Consider the following 19,434-nt stretch of genomic DNA (forward strand, 5'->3'; position numbering starts at 1 on the left):
GGGCTATGAGTACTCTTAATCCTCGGGGCTCTCTGCCTGCCTCCACCTATTTTTCCAGTGATTTCCGCTCCCACCATTTGGTGAGCTCACTACGTAGGAGTTTTTCCAATTGTTTTAATAGTGTTTTGGCATTGTTGTCTCTCTGTAACCCGCTGTTCGCTGTAGTACCGGTAGGATTACTTCTGACATCCGGTAAATTTGAAAACATGGCGACCACCGCTGCTTCCCTATCTCACAGCATGTCAGCTTGGGTGGTCACGGTGAGTATGAAATATAAAGTGGTTAAAGCACTATAAACTCAAGGCGAAAAATGCTCCTTCCACCTAACTTGTATAATATCAGGATTGCGAGCCTTCTGTCTCCACCCACTCAGAATGCCCAGTTCTCCAAGTATAGCTCGGCTTATCGCAAGGGAGTTACTTCAGCCTTCGGCGGCGTCCTCCGACTCTGTGAATGCTTTTGCAAATCCCACACGGCATCCACCGATGCGATGCTCTCTGACTCTGTGGCTGGCCGGGGGCTGTCCGGGAATACGACGTCCGGTTTACTTCAGGAAATCGCTACCACGACGCCGACTGCACGAGACAGACTGCTTGATGGAGAGAGGGTCCGTAGGGAAGAAGACAGCCGTACTTCTTCCCGTTTTAAGATGCAACCAGATCCTGCAGCAACAGTCCGTTGTCCCCTCAGGTCTAGAAGGGCAATAACAGGTACAGAACACAACTGGCTCGTGAAAAATTAAGTGCTGTTTATTTTCACCACAACCTCCTCAGCATGACGCGTTTCGACTGGGTCACCCCGGTCTTGATCACATGACGTGCCAACATAGAGGCGTGTCTTAAATAGTGCATATACAAGGATAGCCACTCCTACAGTTGCAATAGACATAGAAAACATCTTGCTTTCGTGATGAATAAAAATAGCATTAACAGAATACATATAATATTGTAGACACAATAGTCGTGAGTGTCCCCCTAGTTGTCACAATTTACTGCATATGCATCAAGGTGCAACAATAAAGCCAAGTGGCTTAAAAAACTCTCACGGGTGAAAAAATGTATCTCTGAATCGCATACATTATAAAGCGAAGCAAGTTAATTTAAAGACTTGTCAAAATTGGAGGAAATAACTAAAAAAGTGCAAGTGCTAATATAATATAAAAAATGGCACAAACTATATGTTGAAAATACATTAGGAAGTGCAACATAGGTGGCAACTGATGAACAATGCCATATACATAAATAAGGTAGATAAATCTATCCATAAGGATGTCAGTAAATGCAGTATGATACGGTATAATGAAGTGTGGGTGCTACCAAAGGTTACATTTAGGAACACATTTTAAGTCCTGTAATCATATGAACCTGTATGGCACCCGAGGTAGAGGAATCATATATAGAGCCCTGCCACATAGAAGTGGACCGAGCTGCAGTTACTTGACAAGCGGCGTGAAGGGTAGGAAGGTCGTGTTGCAGGGTGTCATTTGCAGCCCAGATGGAGTGTGACATTTTCCAGACCCACTGTGGTTTTAATATTTTCGAATTAGTACACTGTGAAATGGCAGCTCACTGGAGCAAGATTTACTGCACTACTAATACCAGCAGGCTCTGGGAGAGCCAACGCCTTGAGACCCAACGGGTAAGTAGTGCGCTCTATAAATGTCACTGATTGATTGATTGAACGCCCACTGAGGCAGGTTTTAATGATTACAAAAGATGCTGGTGCCTCACGCAGTGTTTGAATCTAAAGCCTCTGAGGAATTGCTAATGCAGCATGAAACACGTAAGGGTCATGAATGAATTTGGACTTTGTTTCCTTCCACTGCGCTGTTTCCTTGCAAAATAAAACGAAGATTCCTTTACCTATCTGCATGATGGCTCTTCTAAATGGGTTGAAGTGAGAATGTGGATTTTTGACGGCTGTTCCCGGTCGTGGAAGAGTCTTGCAACATAGAAGTGGACCGAGCTGCAGTTACTTGACAAGCGGCGTGAAGGGCAGGAAGGTCGTGTTGCAAGGTGTTATTTGCAGCCCAGATGGAGTGTGACATTTTCCAGACCCACTGTGGTTTTAATATTTTCAAATTGGTACACTGTGAAATGGCAGCTCACTGGAGCAAGATTTACAGCACTACTAATACCAGCAGGCTCTGGGAGAGACAACGCCCATTGAGGCAGGTGTTAAGGATTACAAAAGATGCTGGTGCCTCACGCAGTGTTTGAATCTAAAGCCTCTGAGGAAATGCTAATGCAGCATGAAATGCGCCAAGCTCATAAATGAATTTGGACTTTGTTTCCTTCCACTGCGCTGTTTCCTTGCAAAATAAAACAAAGATTCCTTTACCTACCTGCATGATGGCTCTTCTAAATGGGTAAAAGTGAGAATGTGGATATATATATATATATATAATATATATATTACCTACAGGCGGTCGCCAGTAGGTATATATAGTTAGGATTTTTTCTCTATGGGATTACTACGGTGTTATTTTGGCGTCATGGGGTCCTAAACATTTCCCCTATTGTATATTGTATATATATATATATATATATATATATATATATATATATATATATATATATATATATATATATATATATATATATTACCTACTGGCGGTCGCCAGTAGGTATATATAGTTAGGATTTTTTCTCTATGGGATTTTTGAAAATTCTATGTCTAATAACTTTGGCGTTTGTGGACGGAATTGGCTGAAATTTTCAGGAAAATGGAACATTTTGTTTCTGAGCAGCCCCTGACAATTTGGGGAGGTTTCATCAAGGGGGGGCCGAGAAAAAGGGGGGTCCCAAAACGATTTTTTCCCATGTTCATTTCCATAGGGCAGTTGGCCTCACTTTTAGCTCGAACGGCTGAATGGATTTGCACGAAACTTGGCAAAATTGTAGGGACTGTTAGCCCGATGTGCCTTTGCTAGGTCTCAATATATGTGCTCCAGTGGATTTTGAGTAATTTCGGTTCAAAAAAAGATATATATCTGGGCGGAGCCTAACTACACATCTGATCTGATTGGCTGTCAGCACTTCATCCAAGAAGTGTTGGCAGCCATCTTGGGACCAATATACATGATAGCACCTCATTAAAAAGCTTTGTAGTTAATAGAGGGTTTTAGGACTTTAGTTACATTATAAATCATTTGTTGATGGTACCATACTCGTTTTAGGAATTGTGGTGGGTTCTAAGGTGATTTTACCATGTGAAAAAACCTTCTGCTGTGATATCATAAATATTGTTTGAAAGAAAACTAATATCTCATGATTTTCCCACAGTGGTTTGGAAGGGGATCTATAAGCTAAACTGAAAGCATATTTTCTGTAAATTCACATTATCTTTCTCAGTCATGTGAAAGTGAAGTCTGACATTCTCAGTAAAACATGTACATCCAACAAGGACAGAGACTGTCAGTTGATTCCTTTGTGTTCTACTGCAGCCTCCTAGAGTGTTCTAAAGAACAACTAGAGCGCTAACAGTCCTACTTATTACAAAGGTATGGCACACCTGAAGCCATTTTGATTGGAATAAAGTGGTAACTCTTAAAACATTTAATTTAAAAAGAAACAACATGAGGCGGTATATTTTGCCATAGAAAGTATGATTAGTGCTGCAGAATGAAAAATTAGGGCACATTTTGAGTGACTTCTCAAATCCTTTTCTATTTCATTAAAACATTCTGACATGCAGTCTCCCAAAATGGCCACCAGAGACAAAAGAGCCCATTTGTAGCCCAAATATCACCCAGATGTAGCCCAAGTATAGCCCAATGACAGAATGTCCCAGAGTGTTCTAAAGAACAACTAGAGCGCTAACAGTCCTACTTATTACAAAGGTATGGCACACCTGAAGCCATCTTGATTGGAATAAAGTGGTAACTCTTAAAACATTTAATTTAAAAAGAAACAACATGAGGGGGTATATTTTGCCATAGAAAGTATGATTAGTGCTGCAGAATGAAAAATTAGGGCACATTTTGAGTGACTTCTCAAATCCTTTTCTATTTCATTAAAACATTCTGACATGCAGTCTCCCAAAATGGCCACCAGAGACAAAAGAGCCCAAATGTAGCCCAAATATCACCCAGATGTAGCCCAAGTATAGCCCAATGACAGAATGTCCCAGAGTGTTCGAAAGAACAACTAGAGCGCTAACAGTCCTACTTATTACAAAGGTATAGCACACCTGGAGCCATCGTGATGGGAATAAAGTGGTAACTCTTAAAACATTTCATTTAAAAAGGAACAAAATGAGGGGGTATATTATGCAATAGAAGGTATTATTAGTGCTGCAGAAAGAAAAATTTGGGCCCCTTTTCGAGTGACTTTTCAAATCCTCTTCTATTTCATTAAAAAATTCTGACATGCAGTCTCCCAAAATGGCCACCAGAGACAAAAGAGCCCAAATGTAGCCCAAATATCACCCAGTGTAGCCCAAGTATAGCCCAATGACAGAATGTCCCAGAGTGTTCTAAAGAACAACTAGAGCGCTAACAGTCCTACTTATTACAAAGGTATGGCACACCTGAAGCCATCTTGATTGGAATAAAGTGGTAACTCTTAAAACATTTAATTTAAAAAGGAACAAAATGAGGGGGTATATTTTGCCATATGAATTATGATTAGTGCTGCAGAAAGAAAAATTAGGGCACATTTTGAGTGACTTCTCAAACCCTCTTCAATTTCATAAAAAAATTCTGACATACAGTCTCCCAAGATGGCCACCAGAGACAAAAGAGCCTAAATGTAGCCCAAATATCACCCAGATGTACCCCAAGTATAGCCCAATGACAGAATGTCCCAGAGTGTTCTAAAGAACAACTAGAGCGCTAACAGTCTTACTTATGACAAAAGTATGGCACACCAGAAGCCATCTTGATTGGAATGAAGTGGTAAGTCTGAAAACACTCAATTTAAAAAGGAACAACATGAGGGGGTTAATTTTGCCATAGAAAGTATGATTAGTGCTTCAGAAAGAAAAATTAGGGATCATTTTGAGTGACTTCTCAAATCCTCTTCTATTTCATGTGCAACTAGAGTGCTAACATTCAGAATTTATGGCAAATGTGTGACACATCTGAATGCCTTCTTGATGGAACCAAAGTAAACAAGCATTGAAAATGCAATAGATCTCGCCCTCGTTTAAGTTAAAGCCATTCTGTTTGTAATGAGGTGGCTTTTTAGCTTTGCTTTTATTAGTGTTTTTTCAACTTTCATGTAAATAACATGCATCTGTATGCATATAAGTATATGTATGCATGCATTTATGTTTGTATTTATATAGATATACAGATGATATATATTTATATATGTATATATATATATAAATTCACTGAAAAAACCATAGGCTATAGACCATATATAGTTAGGAATTAGCATTTACAAAACCTTGAAAATTCACTGAAAAAACCATAGGTTATAGACCATATATAGTTAGGAATTAGCATTTACAAAACCTTGAACATTCACTGAAAAAAACATAGGTTATAGACCATATATAGTTAGGAATTCGCATTTACAAAACCTTATTTTACTCACACAAAACCATTGAAATTCCATATATAGTTAGTTGCACTAACTATATATCGCGCACCCGCAATCCACTGCTGATGATGTCACATATTACATCATTCATGACATGGTCAGTGACATCACTGATGACATCACTGATGACATCTCAAATGACAGTCGCTCAGGAAATGTGAGAAATACAAATATAATAGAAAAAATCTTTTCCTTCTGCATTGTCACAGAATGTAACACAAACAAATATGGGTCAAAGATGAAACACACAAGAACAGAGACACACAAATGCCTAGTCCTCTCATAGAAAGCAATGACAGGCTTAAGGGTGCTATGAAATAAGTCAAAATGTTTAAGCCCACTGGAGGGCTCTAATCATGACTAACATTCATTAAGTAGAATGGGCCCACTGGAGGGCTATACCCCATGTACATTAATGATAACCCGAGCTCTACCGAAAGTGGGTAATGAATTACAATTGCATGTGATTACACTGATACGATCATATGTGGTAACAATAGGGGAAATGTTTAGGACCCCATGACGCCAAAATAACACCGTAATATTGTGGATACAATATATACATAAGGACTAACATTATTAACAAATATCATGTATGAGAGGAATTTTCTCTTTGTGTGTTTGTAAATAGAACTGATAAATTGGAAAAACTACAAGACCCATAACTCTTAGCAAATGTGACAGGAAGTCATAATGAAATCACGTGGCTTTAGTAACCACTCCTTAAAGGAAGTTAGTGGGCAATGTAAATATCTACCGTGAGCAAGCCGACAGTGGGCGGCGAAACGCGTTGGTATTTTCATTCCTGAAGAGGAGGTGTGGACGATTGAATTCGGTGGGGCTCTGCCGAGGAATTCTGCACCGATGTGAGATTCGCCAGGGGTCGACCAAAACGAGCCAAGTTGTTGGGAAATATATATATATATATATATATTGTGGAAATTCTTCCCAGCAGTAGAGAGGACAGAGGCCGGAGGGGAGTTCAGAAGGAACCAAATGCTTTATTGTGGAAGATGCCAGCAACGGCGAATGCATTTCGGTCTCAACGACCTTCCTCAGCGCCCAATACCGTGTCCTTTCCTCGTTTCTCCCATCCTGTGTAAAATACAAACTGCACTCCTTGCTCCTCCCCCTAATGCTGTAGGCACACCTGAGCAGCTCCAATTAAGTCCTCGGAACTACAGTTCCCAGCATGCACAGTCTCGGCAAAATTCTGGTCGGTGGTGTGGGGGTGAAGTTTAAGACAATAGGTCCGTGACAGTAACAGGTAGGTTGGAGAGGACTGTTCACAACGCCCCCAATGTTGCAGTCATTCCCCTTTGTCCCCTCACTCCTGCCAATGCCTGTCCCACGATGTTGAATATATATATATATATATATATATATATATATATATATATATATATATATATATATGCAGCATGGCGGACCCTATTGCCTAGTTTATTGGTATATTAGTATTTTTTGCTGCCATTGCTCCCATTGTTTAGTTGGGAGGCTTTTTTATATAGATTTTAGATTTTAGTTGGATTTCAATTTTAAAAAAATTAGTTCAGGGGCTGTGCAAATGATTCTGTCTATTAAAAAAAAAAAACATTTGCATGTAAAATATTATATAATGTATTTCCAGCACATTGCAATTTTATGGTCAGATTACCCAAGTAAAGTCTTTTGATTGATTGAATATTTAGATACTTTGATCAGTATTTGTGCTTTGAACCAAGCATTTATGGAGGTGCTAAAACAATCAGCGCAAGTAGAGGATTAACTTTATATATCTGAGGTGGTAAGATGGTCCTTTGTAAGAACTCCTTGTTTTTTTTGTGTTTTATTTTTGTCATTATGTTTAGCTGGGTATTTTGTACCCTAGCTTAGCTGTCACCTAGGCAAACCTGCACGTTTTGAAAAGTAAATAACCAGGGGAGTACAGGAGTGCATGAGTTGTGTTGCTCTCTCCAGCTTTTTTACCCAGAATTTCATGCACAGCTCAAACTATGCCTAAAAATACATGTCCCTTGCATTTCTTTGAGGGAACGTTCCGGAATCTGCGGGGAGCCACAAACTTCGACTCACCTAGCATTCCATCAAGTCTCACGATAAAAATAGTACCTCCTTTTTGGGGTAGGTCTATTGCCAGTGGTAGGAAATGGCCCAAACCTACACTTTTTAAAAAGTAGACAACCAGGGGAGTACAGGGGTGCATGAATTGGGTGGCTCGCTCCCGTTTTTTTTTTTACCCAGAATCCCCTGTACGGCTTTGCCTAAAACCACATGTCCTTTGCATTTCTGTGAGGGAAAGTCCTGGAATCTGCAGGCAACCACAACTTTCCTAACACCCAGCATTCCCCAGGTCTCCCGATATAAATGCTACTCTTGCAAAAACAGGTAATTTTGTGACAGATAATTTTGATGTCTCCACAATACATTTTGGACGCTTCCCTGTCATGGGTATTTGACCCACCCACACAGGTGAAGGAGTACTTTTATCGGGAGACCTGGGTAAATAATGGGTGGTTGGAAATTTGTGCCAGCCCAGTGATACCACAACTTTCCCACACAGAGTGTGCGGAAAATGTGATATTTTTCAGCCAAGTTTGAGGTTTGCAGGGGATTCTGGGTAAGAATACAATAGAGGATCCATGCAAGCTACACCTCCTTGGACTCCCCTGAGTGGCTAGTTTTCAGAAATGTCTGGGTTTGGTACATTTTCCTAGATGAAGCTGAGCCCAGGACCCAACACGCAGGTGCCCCCTTGCAAAAACAGGCTGTTTTGTAATAGATAATTTTGATGTCGACACAATATGTTTTGGGACCTTCGCTGTCGTGAACTCTTGGCCCACCCACACAAGTGAGGTACCATTTTTATCAAGAGACTTGGGAGAATGCTGGGGGGAAGAAAGTTTGTGGTTTCCTGCAGATTCCAGAATTTTCCATCACTGAAATGAGAGGAAAATATCTGTTTGTTCAGTGAACCTTTGAGTTTTACAAGGGATTCTGGGTAACAAAACATGATGATAGCCACGCAAGTCAGCCCACCCTGGATACCCCTAGTTGTCTAAGTTTAAACATGTCCAGGTGGGCAAGGTTTCCATAGGTGCCGGCTGAGTCAGGTTCCAAAATGTAGAGCTACCCACGTTGGAATAAAAGGGTCAGTTTTCAGTTAAAAAATGTTCTGCATCCATGTTGCGTTTTGGGCCGTTTCTTGTCTCAGCAACTAGGTATACCCACACAAGTGAGTTACCGTTTTTATCAGGAGACTTGGGGTAATACTGTGTGTAAGGAAGTTTGTGGCTCCCCACAGATTCCAGAACTTTCCATCAGAGAACTTGGAGGAAATGTGTTTTTTTGGTGAAAGGTTGAGATTTACAAGGGATTATGGGTAAGAAAACGTGGTGACAGCCACACAAGTAAGTCTTCACTGGATATCCCTGGTTGTCTAGGTTTCAAAAAGGTGCAGGTTGGCCAGGTTTCCATAGGTGCTAGCTGAGCTAGAGTTCAAAATGTGGAGCTACTCACTTTGGAAAAAAAGGGTCAATTTTCATTGGAAAAATGTGCTGCACCCATGTTGCGTTTTGGGCCGTTTCCAGTCCCGGAAATAGGCCTACCCACCAAAGGAGAGGTACCATTTATATCGGGAGACTTGTGAAAGCATGGCATAGTAGAACATTTATTGTTACCAATTGGAATTAGCTGTATTTGTGCCTTTTAAATGTAAGCATATGTTAAAAAAAAAGATGACATTTTGAAAAATACCCTCTAAATCATACACAAGTATGGGAATCCACAAATTCCGAAATGTAGAAATAACCCCTGCTCCTGAACTTTATATTTTGTGCCCATTTCAAAATTACATTTGTTTTCTTGATACATACTTTTCACTCTGCCTATTTTGCTATAAGAGTTGGCCTATACACGCAATGAAAAACCATTGTACAGTGTACCTCAGTTGATGGCTCTGGGTACCTTAGGTTCTTAGAGAACCTACAAACCCTATATATCCCCACACCCACAAGTGTCTAGTAGATGTAATGGTATATTGCTTTTGTCAATCAGTCATTGTGACTAAAAGTTACTGATGAAAATGTTGTCACAGATGTCTCTTTTTTTCTACTTTTTTTCAATACTTATTTATTTCAACATTTATTTTCCTTGGGAAAACCTTGAGGGATCTACACATGTGACCCCTTGATACATTTGGAATTCTATCTACTTTTTAGAAATCTGTATCTTTTCTGGAACACCCATGGGTTTTACACTGGTACTCACCACAAACTAGAAGTAGGTCAAGAGCACAAAACATATGTAAAATAAGCTACCTCTTAAAAAAATGAGAAAACTGTGGGACAAAATTTGGTTTTCTGATTCAGCCCTGCATGGTCCTGAAAGCTGAGAAGATGGTGACTTTAGTACAGTAAATTGTTTGGGAATGCCATTTTAAGGAAACAAAACAGACACTTTTATCTGATGCGCTTTTCCCCTATTTGTTTTTTTTAAAAAACTCAAACTTTTGAAATATTTTTCTCATTTTTTCAGTCTCCTCTATGAAAATCCACAACTCCTGGGAACTTTTAAAATCCTCAATATCTTGGGGGGAAAAAAGGATGCAAATTTGGCATGGATACCTTGTCTGGAAGATAAATAATGGAGCCCTAAGTGCGAAAAGGGATCAGCACGGGGGAGCAGCAGTTAAGGGGTTAAGATAAAGGCGTAACAGCAATGATTTTGTATAAATAATTAATTCTGGAAATGTTTTGATTCTGAAATTGTGAGTCTGTGAATAAAATAGTATTGAGGGCTGTGGATGGAGTTTTCGCCTGCAGTTATATGCACTTTATGTTAGATATGTATGCCCATTTTCTATGCATATCTCGTCCATCTGCACATCTTCAACCGCTTCTCTTTCCTCTTCAGCACTCTTATCCTTATTTTCCTGAATGCACTTCTGCACACCTCCCTCACTTCTTCACTTCCAAACATATACTGCACCCACTCACATTTAAGAAATTGATTTCCTTTTGCCATGTAAATATTTTGACATGTGTGCCCCCTTCACACACATTTCCACAGAATTTCAATTAAAACTGGATTACATGACAATTGTTCTGTGTGCTCTGCAGAGAGGCCAACCCATTGACAGGCACTTTGATTTTGCTTCACCCTCAGATCTCCTCGTCAAAGCCGTCATAAATACCTGGCATGGCTCAAGGTATGTATTATGCAAAAGTAATAAGATGCACAGAAAAAGATACAGAAACGCAACATGATAAAATAGCTAACACTCTTTTCGAATGCCAAATTAAGTACAACATGAAATGAAAGAAGAACTAAATTGTTGAAATGCTTGTCTTAATTTTTTTACATTCATGTTCGTAACAATCCATGTTTTGGCATTAATATTAATGGCATGAAGATAGAGCCAGTTTTATTGCCATACAGCAAATAACTGTCTTTACTATAAGCACATATGCTTTGTGCTTGACTCTGATATTTGGAGTAAATTTGCAAGGTAACAAAAACTCTGCTCATCTTTTGGATCAATTTCATGAGGGATCAAGTACAGCAGTTCTACTTATAAAGTGGCCATGGTGTCACACTGGGTGAGGTTAAGGTGACCAGGGGTCACAGCACAATATACATAACACAAGATTAGCATTATAACACTTACCATTACCGAGGACAAGACACCAACTCGCAAGTTTGCATCCACTCCTACATGTGACAAAAGGGGGAGGGTAGGACTTATACCTGTGAATGGCAGATGGTTACCCTCACACGCACACAGCGACGGAGACACTGATGCCCGAAATTGTGATGCTGAAAGCATCACTGGCCTACAGTGGTTACTACCATAGACTACAATGGCAATGAAGGGCTTTAGAACCGTAAGCCCTGTGTCATGCATCACAGTTCAAAAAGTTGATTCACTGCCTGGATTCGATCTCCTGCTTTAGTGCGAGGTGGGGCAGATAGTGATCTATTTAGTAGTTTACAGAAATGTGTAGGAATTTCAGTGGGGTGCAGCCCAGAATCATAATGGAGAAAATGCCCCTGCTGGGGAATATTCTATGGTACGTTGTAGACCTGACAGCCTTAGGATGGTTTTCCCCCAACTTTATGCCTACCTCCCTCATTGTTTTTGCCGGCTTTTGGACTCTGTATACCTTACCACTTCTAATCAGTCCTAAAGTGCTGGTTCTCTCTCCCCTAAATATGGTAACATTGGCTTAAACTCAATTGGCATATTTTGTTAATTAAATCCTACTAGTGGCCTGCAGCACTCATTGCGCTATCCACTTAAGGAGTCCTCTAAACATGTCTCAGACCTGCCATTGCAGAGGATGTATGTGCAGTTTACACTGCCACTTTGACTTGCAAAGATAACCCTCTTGCAAGGCCTAAACCTTTCCTTTTTGTGCATATAACTCACCCCCAAGATAGCCCTGTGTAACCCACCGGACGAGGAGCAATGTTTTTAAAAGGCAGGACATGTACTTTTAAGTTTTACATGTCTTGGTAGTGAAAACCCCCAAATTTCTTTTTTCACTACTGCAAGGCCTATCTCTCCCATAGGATAACATTGGAATTACCTTATTGCATCTACTAAGTGTAATCCCCAATTGTGAAGAGATAGCCTTATCAAGTTTGGTGTTTCTGGACTCACAAGTTAATATCCCACTTATGTTGAAGTTGGATTTTAAAGTACAGTCTAGTAAATGCCACTTTTGGAAAGTTCAATGTGTTATGGATCCCGCACGCCGCGGGGTAATCTAGAATTCAAATTTGCTGTGTGTGAAAAATACACTAATTTATTTGGCATACAGTGAGGTATCATCCTCTGAACCTTGACATGAAGTTCGATGAGACTGCTGCGTTTCCCACTGGGAAATGTCCCTCAAGTGCACTGCCTGTATCTGAATTCAAATCAAGATAGATCAAAGTTTAAGATGTTGATGCAATGAGATTTTTTATTTAGATCATCATAATCATATTTACGAGTTCATGAATTAATCACATCATTCATGTTGTAGCGTTATTAATGAAGCATTGTAAAATAAGGTGCAAGTCATCCCCAATGCATTTCGGGCATGATGAATGCCCTTCGTCAGGGGGTAAGCTCCTACAAAAAATCAAAGAAGGCAAAAATGAAGACAATATAAGGATGTGGGTTTAACACTTTCCCCAGTTACCAGTGAAAGTTCCAGTGCAGGTAAATCGCAAACTCTTATGTTAGAAGACATGCAAACCGAACAGGGCTGAAAAACCGTGGTTACACATGAGGGCACTTCGAGGTGGAGCATCATCCCATTGCAGCACAGGGAGTGCAAACAAGTGCAAACGGGGTGGGGGCCCGGTGGCTCACTGAATATTTAGAGGTGGAGTGTTGTGGAGCCCCGGAAGCGGGGGGTACAACTGCATGCACTAACCTGGCCAAGCGGGCCACACAACCAGGGGGTCAGGTCACCAAGGCACGTGCCGGCATACGGAGCCAAGTGGGTGCTTCCCATCAATCACGACACAGGTAGAGAGTACGCAGCTACCCCTATCTCCCACTTTGAACTAGCAGAGTCTGGCTGTAATCCATCATCTACACACACTTGCACCCGTGGGCAGACTGCTGAGGACAAGGGGGTGTCCTCACTGACTGGTCTCCCGTAGAATGCCCCAATCGCCTGGAATGGACAGTGACAACACACGGCTGGGTTAGCGGCTGAGGTCTGCTGGTGTCCCGCATGGCGCCCCCCCACAGGCAAGAGCTTGCACAGTCGAGAACTGAAATAGGGTATCACACTCTTTGGTGCCTCTGGCAACTTTGTCCCTTGCTATGCCATGTTCTAAGGCAACCAAAGACAATCTGGTAATGTCTCTTTGAAATAAGACCCCTCAGCCGGAAGTGGTAATGCATTCCAAAACTCCGACACCTGCGGAGGTGGGGGGAGCCCTCGGCGCCAATCACCCAGGGGTATATGGACCTCTTTCTACAAGAGGTACTGACTGACATCGCCTCACTTAATGAAGAGTTTAAATCGGGCCTTCGCAACATACGGAGAGAGGTGTCTGATATTCGAGATAGAGTGGATGATCTAGAGCAGATGGTCGACACGCCAGATCAGAGGATCAGGAGATGTTGTGGAGACGCATCAACTCATTGGAGGACCAACACACTGAGCTCCAAACCAAACACGAAGACCTAGAAGATAGGAGTCGCCGCTACAACATCCACATACAGGAGGTCCCAGCGGGCGCAGAAGGCACGAACATAATGATGTTCACAGCGGAACTCCTGCAGGTGGTCTGGGGTGACAAGGACACATCCCCTCCCACCTTAAAGCGGGCTCCCTGAGTTGCCGTGAGGGCAGGCCGCATAGACAGCAGACTAGATATCCTAACCAGAAGGCATTTTTTTACAGGAAACAAACCGATCATGCAGGCAGCTTGGGACAAGTCAGAGATTAAATTTCAAGGGCACACTATCCAGCTTTATCAGGATCTCTCCCCTGTCACTCTCCTGGCAGAGGCCACAGCACTACTGGGATAACTGGACAGACGACCCCCTGGCACAAGCGGCTCCACCCCTCCTCGGCTCCTCAAGACGTGATCTTAGGCCTCGGTGGCATGTGTGAGTAAAATACCCAGGCAAATTTTTGAAACCAGCTAGCACATGAAAAGTGGCCAAAGCCACATTAAAGAAATGATAATACACTATTGTTTGTACACATTAGAATACAAATTTAATACTTATTGCAATCACATGATATTCAATAAAATCAATACACAATTATACACACAAGATAAAAAGATATTTATAAAAAAGATATTTTTACAATATTATATTATTGTGTACAAAACAACTAGTATACTGACTTTTACAACATGTGCTAGATATTGGTTGTCTACATAAGTTGATAATACCGCTTGTAAACATCTTGGTGTTTATACAAGGCTGCCATGGACTACATAAAATACAAAGTATAACCACGTCTTTCATTCAGTTTTCATGTATAACATTGATAACAGTTATTCAGTTGTAAACTATTTCATTTGGATAGTAACATACTGTTCATTTCATTCTCATGATTATGGTATATGTTTCAGACACCTAATTATAACAGAGTAAAGAAGAATAGAGGGGAGAAAAGGGTTCGCAACCAGGTTGATGAGAAAGGGCAACAGAAAAGATGTAAGTGTATTTAGGTTCAATAAATAGCAGTGTGTTTGTTCGATAAGATAAAAAATGAAAAGCCATGATATTTTTTTGCTCCATATTGGCTGCTATGATAATATCCTAATCTTCATTATGCCACATAAAATATAAATTTGCATGTGGTATAATGATGGACCCTATTATATCTGGGTATAATTTTAGCATATTCTAATGTTGTCAGAAGCCTAATTTACATATCTCACTTTTCTAGTGTCATCCTTTTATTTACTATTATGGTCTAGGGAATCTCTTTATTTTGCTTTTATTATACCTCTTTAACGGTCTTTCTATATTAAACATTCATGTCTATAGATGTCAAATAAGCTTACCTATAAGACTAGATAAAAATAGAGTAAATGCCAAGATGCCGTGTAGATAGATATGAGTATCGATGAAAGCCGGATCTGCAATCTGGAGACATTATTCAATGATTAACTCCTGAGACTAAAGAAGATGTGGTTGGTAGTCACATTAAATGAGTATTCTTACCCGACTTTAAAGCGAGGCTCAGATTGACTAGGTTTTCAAACTCAGTATAATGATTTAGTGGTCACTTAGATTTTCCAATATTCAGTAGGCTACTTCATTAGCAGCACAGGATTATTCTAATCAGTTCAAATGTTAAGATCACTGTGGATGGATAAGGTGAACCCAATTATTCAAACAGTAGTGTTATTTCAAATTCAGTTTATTGGAGTAAACATTAAACATTTTTATTTCCTAACATGAACCTACACTTACTACAGTTGATCACCTTATTCATATTTGAGCAGTCACAATGGTTAATTCTATATTCCCTATTCATAAAGAAACAGGAGCAAATATCTGCTGCTTCAGAATTGACTGATTATTGGACCACTTTATTTACTGCAGCACGTGTTCTTTACTTTTAATATATTAAACAAACCGCTGGTAGTATTGCACTAAATAGGATTTATTTTTTTATTTTTTTATATTTTGCACACACATTTATTTTATGTTCTCTCCAGTATAAAGCATTTTATAATGTAAAAATGTTTCTTCTATATTATCATAAAGTATACAAATTAATTGCCTATTTACTCTATTAACCTTACGTTACCTGCGTCATTTCCTTACCGCGTATTAAAAGATATCCTTAATTTTCCTTAGTTTTCGGTGCCGTATTCGTTATGTGTCCAGTACGAATTAAAGATAGCAGTAGTCACACATCTATAGAAAAGCAAGTATATGTTCACCAGTCACCGGAGGTGTACAGGATTTATTACGGTTTTACTTCATAAACGTGACTCTATTATTTACCTATTTAGTCTTCCGCAGTGCACGACCTGCTACAGTGATAGCCACAGGTTATTCCCAGAGGTTTTGCAGCACTTACGATCTAAAACGACAAAGCAAGCAGCGCTAACGTTATGTCCTAAAGATTAAGAACGGCTTTACGCGTTTCGTGTATGGCTGCAATCTTTCTTACCTGTATTCGTGTTGTTTAAAGCGGACCGGAAATGGCGGCGTTACGGCGGTATCTGGTATTATATTTTATGTGGCATAATGAAGATTAGGATATTATCATAGCAGCCAATATGGAGCAAAAAAATCTCATGGCTTTTCATTTTTTATCTTATCGAACAAACACACTGCTATTTATTGAACCTAAATACACTTACATCTTTTCTGTTGCCCTTTCTCATCAACCTGGTTGCGAACCCTTTTCTCCCCTCTATTCTTCTTTATTCTGTTATAATTAGGTGTCTGATACATATACCATAATCATGAGAATGAAATGAACAGTATGTTACTATCCAAATGAAATAGTTTACAACTGAATAACTGTTATCAATGTTATACATGAAAACTGAATGAAAGACATGGTTATACTTTGTATTTTATGTAGTCCATGGCAGCCTTGTATAAACACCAAGATGTTTACAAGCGGTATTATCAACTTATGTAGACAACCAATATCTAGCACATGTTTTAAAAGTCAGTATACTAGTTGTTTTGTACACAATAATATAATATTGTAAAAATATCTTTTTTATAAATATCTTTTACAGCACGATGGTACAGTCCTGAGGAAGGCACGTAAAAGTGTCGAAACGCGTAGACATGAGACAGGAAACCATCCAATAATTTTAAAAATGATGAACTACTTAAATGATTGAAGACATGCATATGCTATAATGCTATAAAAAATCTTTTTATCTTGTGTGTATAATTATGTATTGATTTTATTGAATATCATGTGATTGCAATAAGTATTAAATTTGTATTCTAATGTGTACAAACAATAGTGTATTATCATTTCTTTAATGTGGCTTTAGCCACTTTTCATGTGCTAGCTGGTTTCAAAAATTTGCCTGGGTATTTTACTCACACATGCTATTTGCCTTGACCCAGGAAATTGATCTGTATCAGGGGGTCCTTGTTGTTTCGCATATATTCTTAGGCCTCGGTGGGCCACGGTCCCTCAGCGACGCTCAAACAGACATCACACAGAGCTAACATCCCAAGAAGCAAAAAATGACATTATCAATCCTCTGCGCACTCTCAGCAGGGTCTCCTCCCCTGTCCACTCAACTGCTGGCTCTGTCTGAACGCACTACGATCTAAAGGTGCTAAGCAAACAAATGATGGATGGAATACTGAATAAATCATACATTCACCCCCAGTCAAAAGATCTGGGTTTAATCCATCGTTCTTTTGCTCACCATGCCACTCCAGTTTAGACCCAGCCATATGCAAATCAGTCTTGACCCTGTGCCTCATGGGAAGAATACAGACCTAACTTCCAAGCCAGGTGCTCCCGGGACCGGAAACAAGCATCCTGGGACCGGTTTCTGGGTATTATCCTTCATCAGCCAAGCTAGCTTGAATCCAGTTGCATAGTGAGCAAGGGACCCACATCTGGGAATACCCATCCCACTTAGGGTGAAAAGTGCCCTATCACAGGGGGACAAACATGGGGGTCAAATGAGCAGGGCCTAACCGCCGCTATGCCAGGGGGCATAGGAAGCTGGAACACCCTTTTCCATTCTGATCAGCCTGCACATCTTTGTCCCACTCCCAGCCCACCCAAGCAACCCCTTCAGTGCACACGTCATGCCCACACACACCATAGGTGATCTTAAGCTGCTCTCCCTCAACGTACAGGGCTTAAATTCCCAGAACAAGTGGAAATAAATCTGGCGTTATGTGTTTTAACATGATCCAGATGTTCTAATGCTTCAAGAGACCCATTTGGTAAAGGACGACCTACACCGCATGACGCATCTGAAATACTCCTAGCGACACTGGGCTACACAACCTCTAAAACTTTGGGAGTGGGCATCCTCTGTAAAGCCAGCTTTTAAACCTCTGTAGTCAAAGAAACTCAGAAAAGAGAGGGTCATTATTTGCTCCTTCAACTACTTCGAGGGCAATGAAAACAGACGCTGCTCAATCTGTATACCTGAAGACTTCCCAAGACACGTATATCCAACATATCATGCAGAAGCAACTGGAGGGGGTGGGGGATGATATAATAGTTTGCGGGTACTTTAACTTCGCCTGGGACCCTTCCCTAAATAGAAGTAGCGCAACATAGCAGACTACAGGGGCTATGTCCGCAAGGCTTAAGAGGAACATTGAGGATTGTTGGTTGATCGAGGCATGGCGTTATAAACATCCAGGGGTGAGGGACTACTCTTTTTACTCTCATGTACACTCCTCCCATTCTTGTATAGATTATGTCTTTGTCACCCCCTCCATCCTCCGCCGCCTTCATATGGCAGAGCTCTCAGACATTGCTCGCACATCGCTTGGTATTCTGGTCCTTCTCACCCTGAGCATATCCCGCATTGGCATCTACCCCAGCATCTTCTGCGCAATCCAGTGGACATAGAAGAGATACGTAAGGGTTCACTGATTATTTCTGCCTTAATGCGCTATAATCAAGTGTTCTGCACTTTCACTAAACATAGCCCGTTGTCACTTCAGACATCCGCATGGGTCTGAACCACAGTCGGCCTCAGTAGGGGCAGGAAAAGGTTAAACATTTACGGACGTACAGGACAGAATGGAAAGTCTAGCTTTTTGCATCAGGCGGAAATTGAGTGAGTAATGTCCTAAGCACATTTCTTTGGCTGACCTAGCCTTATTGCTCCTAAAAGGAGCCACGTAACCGTATACAGATGTTCCTAGCATACTGGCTGGATCGGAAGAGGCCTGCATGGAGGATAAGGAGCTGTAGGACACAGCCATTTTGTGCCACCTAAAGGACCGAAGAATCTCTGGTGATTTGTGTCCAGTTGTGATAGTGGAGTGAAAACATCTCCTGTCTCCCTCTTGAGATGAAACTGAGACGAATGGGGCAACCCAAAAAAAAAGTCAATGAGACTTCTTAAAACTTTTGAAGCCTCAGTGACAGGTCTAGACTTTCCCCTGAAGTGCCTTCTCTCAGATTAGTGGACCTAGGGTGTAAAGGAGGAGGCAGCTGTTAAAGGGAGCAAAACGAGCTGTGGCCTGGAACGATTCAAAAGGCAATCATTTGCATAAAAGAAATCGAAGTTTGGTCCTGATTAGATTACTCTTAGTGATTTGGCCATAATCATGCACCTACAGTCTCTCTGAAGAATATTCTCAAGGAAACGTTAAATGAGTGCTCTCCGTGGAATGTGAGGTCAAAATATTTTCCTGAGCTTCAGGCTTCAATGAAGACTGATATTG

General features: G+C 40.7%; 1 pseudogene; it reads left to right on the forward strand.

The window, feature by feature from the left end:
- Positions 1-19,434, forward strand: part of LOC147729924 (CDK5 and ABL1 enzyme substrate 1-like) — a 74,627-nt pseudogene that overhangs the window by 37,768 nt on the left and 17,425 nt on the right.

The sequence above is a fragment of the Lissotriton vulgaris genome, chromosome 2_1 (genome assembly GCF_964263255.1).
Source record: "Lissotriton vulgaris chromosome 2_1, aLisVul1.2, whole genome shotgun sequence".
Classification (NCBI taxonomy): domain Eukaryota; kingdom Metazoa; phylum Chordata; class Amphibia; order Caudata; family Salamandridae; genus Lissotriton; species Lissotriton vulgaris.